This window comes from Takifugu flavidus, chromosome 14, assembly GCF_003711565.1.
Source record: "Takifugu flavidus isolate HTHZ2018 chromosome 14, ASM371156v2, whole genome shotgun sequence".
NCBI classification, from domain to species: Eukaryota; Metazoa; Chordata; class Actinopteri; order Tetraodontiformes; family Tetraodontidae; genus Takifugu; species Takifugu flavidus.
The window spans coordinates 12,580,449-12,586,448 of NC_079533.1; the positions used below are offsets into that span (position 1 = coordinate 12,580,449).

General features: G+C 46.4%; 1 protein-coding gene across 1 annotated transcript in view; it reads right to left on the minus strand.

Annotated features, from left to right (window-relative positions):
• Positions 1–3,133, minus strand: part of LOC130537084 (gamma-aminobutyric acid receptor subunit beta-2) — a 39,786-nt gene extending 36,653 nt beyond the window's left edge. The window contains exon 1 of the mRNA XM_057053519.1: positions 2,659–3,133. The gene's annotated coding sequence lies outside the window, so the exon portion shown is untranslated. The remainder of the gene's footprint in view (positions 1–2,658) is intronic.
• Positions 3,134–6,000: the final 2,867 nt, after the last annotated feature.

Here is a 6,000-nt window from a genome sequence, read left to right on the forward strand (position 1 = left end):
GAGATCACTCCAGAGGCGCAATTGGAAACATCAAATAAACTATTCAACCTGAAGGTAGATCTGGGATCTGAGGGTGGGGGAAAATAATCCTGGTGTCACACGGGGGTGTGCAAAATATCAATAATGCAGGAAGGCCCAAAAGATTGGACAGGGATGCTGAGGACCACCGGGCTTTGGGAGGTGACTGAGCTGCTTACAACACCAGCAGCAGGCTTGGATGTTTCTGCAGGCATCAGCTTCATCCCTGGGGACCACATTGTCTTCTGGAAGGCTTCTCTGTTCTCTGTAAGGAGCTGGCACAGATCTAGATGGCACCATGGTGACTTAGGGACCAACAGGCTAAAGCTAGCAGATGACTGGCTAGTTGACTAGGAGACAGTCGGGTAAGCAGCTGGTCCCAAAATTGTGGATCTGGTGGCCATTGCCAGCAGGTTGAGAAGCTGAGTGGGTGGTAGAAAGCTGACAGCATAGCTTGGGAGGGTCAAATGAAGGTGACACTCGCCCCATTATGACATGAATAAATGGGGATATATATGCCTCTCTGACTGCCTGTCCATCGCTGCCCAGCCCTGTTTCCTCAGCCTCATCAGTCCCATCACCAGTCAACCAGACTCAGCTTCTAGCACCACCAGTGTCTTATCCTCGGGGTGGAGGGGGAGGGGGGGCTCTCATCTTCTCACTGCATCTTCTCACTGCATAATCTAAACTTGTTATTTCCCATTTTTAGTCAAAACCCGAACCATTTAAACTCAACACATCCATCTCAACACATCTGTCTGAATCGCACAGAACAAGGCCTGGGATCAAACATTTCCAGGACCTGACATGCGATTCTGAACGCCTGATTTAGTAGATTGTTAGAAATCCCCAAAAGGGAATGGGCTCCGCATCCTCCGGTGTTTTGTCTGGGTCTTTCTGCATCTTTGCACAGATGAGAGGAAAATAAAAAGCCTCAGTCCACCCATCAGCGGATGACATCCAGGATGCTCAGATAAAGAAAAGGATGTCCCAAATGTCCTAAAAGCATTCATGCTTTCTAAAGTCAGTAAATAACAGTTTGTCTTTTACCATCCAGGCTAGGCAGTAGAGAATCCGCCAGCGAAGCTTACAAACATTGTGGTTTTGTGCTTTCAGTCCATATTGTCTTGTGACATCGGTCTTCTTTATCAGAAATATATAATGATACCTCCAAAAATGATCTCAGCCAGAATTATCTGTTAATTTTTACACATAATGGTTTAGGTTAATATTAGCTAATCTTGTTACATACCTGTAGTTCAATCTTTGACCAACAGGTGTCTCAATGAGTGACATGTTCCTAAATTAAATCTCATCAAAGCCATGGAGGAACTCACCAAATATTGGCTAGAGCAGAAAAGCCATATTTCATTTATTTACACACCTCAATCCTTTCAAACAGAGGGCGTTGAGGGAACCGTATGATTACTACAGTGTGCAGCGCTTAATAAACCGGTGCAGACTGCGGCCTTGCTGTGGAGATGGCACCTGGTCTGTTCCCAGCAGGTAATATCTCCCGTTGACTAGCTGAGTGATATCCATCCAGCCTCGCAGACACTGAGCAGCAATATGCCCGTCCACCTGGCCAAAACAGAGCGGCATCATTCCCGCAGCCTTCGGCTGTGCCATCAGCGCAGATATGGGTTAGCTTAAATACCGTTTACCTATCAGATCAAACACAATCAAACAATATAAGAGCTGAATGCTGACATACAGTATAAATGTTCCGCATGAACACAATTGTCTGCCAGCAATGGAGATTCCACGCTGCCTTCCTTTGTAATCCTGTAATTAAAATGTCTCTCTGCATTTTTGTCGCTCTGAAGAGTGCAATTAAAATGCCGAGATTGCTGATTAGCTCTTTAACTCAACAGGGGGGACCATTACAGTTTGTGAATGGTGCATTTAAATAAATGACCTTTTTCATTATTGAGATGAAACTTGTTTGTTCTGCAGCAGAAACAGTCTTCATCCTACAGCCTATCATCCTGGGAGGAAATATTTCAGCTAAATGATCGGAAAAGGTTCAGGTGAAGGGAAAATGCCATGAGTGAGCAACATCAATCAATCGATCAATCAATCAATCAATCAAGCAAGCAAGCAAGCAATCAATCAATCAAAATGAGAGAGGGCCTATCTTTTTATACAGATTGTTATATTAAACGCCGCCTAGTGGTCGGTTACATAATTACAGCCTGGACTTTACAATAGCAACTAGCTTATTATCCTGCAACTGTAGCAGTTGATGCAATCTATACAGATCATGGTTGAACCTAAAATAATTGTGATGAGGGTGAGGAAAGACTCTCTGCTGATGTAACAACTAGAATAAACAAGACATTCCCAACTGCAAACACTCGAGCACCATCAGCCGAACACAACCTCAGAAGTTCACGTTTACGTGGGAGACCGTCCTGTTGTCCTGCCAGCTAACCCAACCCTCTTACACTAGAGTTCTGCATCTGTGTCCCCATATTGGAGAGAACACCAAACAAAACATGAAAAGAGTGAGGCTCCAGTTTTTTGTAGCCAATCGTCTGATGAGCTGAAGCGTTTCCATGCATGACCCACAGTGGCGCCACCTACCGGCCAGACTCTGCAGCTGCGTCTGGCTCGTGACCTCTGAATCAGCCGGCTCACCTTCATGCTTCATTACCCTCCATCTACCAGAGGAGGCTCCACCTGCCATCTCATCAAGGGCGCCGCGTCCTCGCCTCCCACCAAAAGCACAGCGAGTTGGCAGATTCCATTGGCAGATTTATCTTTTCCGTTTGAAGCGTTCACGCTGCCTCTGACAGACACCGGATAATAAAGCCAGAAGTCCAGGTGAGAGTCATCTTCAGCCGCCGTTGGAACCCGGGGAAATATGGAAGCCAAGAGGCTGTGTTGTCCAGGACTGATGATGTCACAGGAAGACAGCAGAGTTGGAGTCTTGACCCTCCAACCCAAACTAAAAATAACTAGGCTGAAATGGCAACATTTAGAACTGTTACAAATGCTGTTATTTAGGTAAAGAGATGCATGTGGTGGATCTGACCCCCCCACTTCAAAAGCATCCAGCCTATTCCGATGAATAAAGTGCAACCTTGACCCAGTCCGGCTTAATCGGATTAGCGCAGTGCGAAGATGTTTCCACAGAGTTGGGAACGTACCACCTCTGCATGCTGGCTGACTTCTAACTTAACATTGATTTTTTGTTCTTTCTTTTTTTTAGCGGTAACCATAGAGACAGAATCCTAACTATCCCCCAGCATCTGCTGAGAGACACCACACGCGCTGCTCAGCGCTGAGAACATGGAGCCCTATGACACCATCCGCAGCAAAGAGACCCTCTCACAGATGCTCAGATTGATGCCTTTTCCTCCGCCTGGAGGGTGATGTCATCATAAAGTGATGTCATCACAAACCTCCATTATACCCCCCCAAACACCATGTTTGACAGCCGCTTTCGATCCGAACTGCGCGGCTGGTGATGTAAATCAGCCTCTCGTCCCCGGCTAACACGCACATGCACAGGTTGCACACAAAATATGAACACACTTTTTTCATTGGGCTAATAATAGACCCATGTTCAGACAGATGTACTTGTTTGTTTCTAAGGATACCGCATCCATCAGAGTTCAAAAACCAGAACAATATTCTTAGCTCGTCACTGTAATCCTGCCATGTTTGGTCCTCACTGCTGAAGTTTCTTGTCTGTGGTTCAGTTTCTGTGGGTCGGCTGTACATCCAGGCCCACGTCGCGCACGGGAACATCAATTATTGTGTGTCTCACTTACACATTGTCAATAACACGCTTGCAGGGACAATAAAGTTGATCAAATCAGTTCTCCTTTCTCCAGCGTGGAAGAAGACAGGCGAGAGGTCAGCCGTTCCCTCAAAATCAACATTTATTTTATCTCACTTTGATATGGTCTCCATGGAAACTGCCGAAGAAATGGTTCCCAGCGATGAATCCACTGGAGGTGGTGCAGCGTTCGGAGAAGGAGGGATTTTAAACAACTCCTGTTTGTGTTCCCTCCTCGGGACACATGGCGGAGGAGCCAGAGAGAAGAAAGAAAATGGAGTTTTAGGAGTCCGGAGGTTTCGGGGTGGATAAATCAAAGTTTATAGACAAAGACGAGTATTTCAGTGACATATCTCTGAAAAATCATGAAATATTTATGCCTAACTTCTCTCTAAAATACAATTTCCTACTAAAAATATTCAGGATTGAACCCTTCTGATCAGTCCTGAATGGCTTGACCTTTAACCCCAAATGCTGTCACGTGCACTTCTCCGTTGGGGCCAGTGAGCGGAGGAACATCGTTGCTGGAAATCACATTTAGTCCATAATAGTCCATAAATACTCTAATGCAGATTCTGCCGCGCATGCCGTTTCTCCTACTGTAAGTGGTTACCATAGATACCGCATGGCGAGGCTCGCGGAGTACAGTGGGTCCCTCTCATGTGGGAGCTGTTGTGTATTTATAGCAGCATTGTGGCGTGGCCAGAAATGACTTTAGAACAATGGTCTTTTTGGGGGGGGGCCCAGAGCGAAGTGTTACGGTGCAGGCGGCCCCGAGACGTGACTCCAACGCCACTTTGTCTCTGGTACCTCGCCACTCAAAGGTGAGCAATTCTGCAAAGTTGGGCGCAGAAATCTGCTCATTCGCCACCCGGATGCACGTTACGGGGAATCGAATACAACGTGCGTATCATGAACCCGTTTAATTAAATCCTATTTTGATGAATAATGAACTAATTAACAAACTCCTGCCGGCCGGCTCTCTGTTTCCCCGCTAAAACGCGGCGGATTTTGAAGCATGTCGTCTTATCTCCCCGAATTAATTGTACTTCCGGAATTGACATAATTGAGTTGCTCCACACTCCGGCGTGTGAGGGGTATTGTTCCCACTGAAAGGAGAGCACCTAATTGCAAGCCTCCATTATCGCTGGGTCTTTCTCATCTCCGTGCAGACCCTGACTGAGGAGTGGCTCAGCGGTCCCATTTGGTGGATGCTTCTCGCGTCCCATCGAGGAATTTAACGAAGTTATGAGCTTGAAACTCCTGACCAGAGAGGGAAATGGTCAGATGGATCAGGACCATCAGGAAGTAAAGAGGGAAAGCCTCCGGACTGAGCTGACTATTATCTACGTGGACCTTTAGGTTTTGGCAATTATATCATATCTAAAAGCTTCCTGTTAACCCCCCCTTCCCCCCAGTGTGGATGTTTGGCTGGTCGACTGGAGAAATGTGCTAAAATTTGCGGTGTCCAGGAAAACAACCTGCATTAGCATCAGCTTAGTCAGGAACATGAGCTCAGCCTTTATGAGAGAGGGAATCAAACAGCGTCGTCGAGCTGCATCCGTCTCTGCAGATCAAGCTTGGATCCAAGATTGTTCCCTCTAATCCCGAATATACGGCGAATGCTCCTGATAGGTGGAATGCATAAAAACGCAGAGATTAACAACTCCAGCGTGACACTTAAAGCTTCCTGTCGATGTGGATTAAAGAGTAATGGTCCGTGCCCTGCGTAAACTGCTGGCTGCGTGGCGGCGACGCGGGACACTGTTGCACGTTAAGTGCTCTCACACCAACGAGGTCGCGGTGGTGGCGGTCTGGTCACTTTCCCTCCGACACCTTTGGGGGGGCAATCGGGTCAGAAAGAGGGTGAGATGACCTCGTGGTTGCTAAGGTCGAGTCAATCACAGAACAGTAATAATATAGATTTCTCCTTTTAATCCCTTTTAATCCCTACAGGTTGCAACGAAAAGCTCCTCCAAATATGCTAGTTAGCATTACCCTCCCCAAAAAACTCTGTTTCAAACCATTAACCCCCATCCGCTTAATTGATATATACATGTTCTGAAATCATTATATAATTTGTCTTTTCAGTGCAAAAACACAAGAGTTAAAGGCTCCTGTTGCATAATCAGTCTCCACGTTTGAATGCTGTCAGAGGAATCTCCCAGATTTTTCCGCCTGGAATGAATGATTTA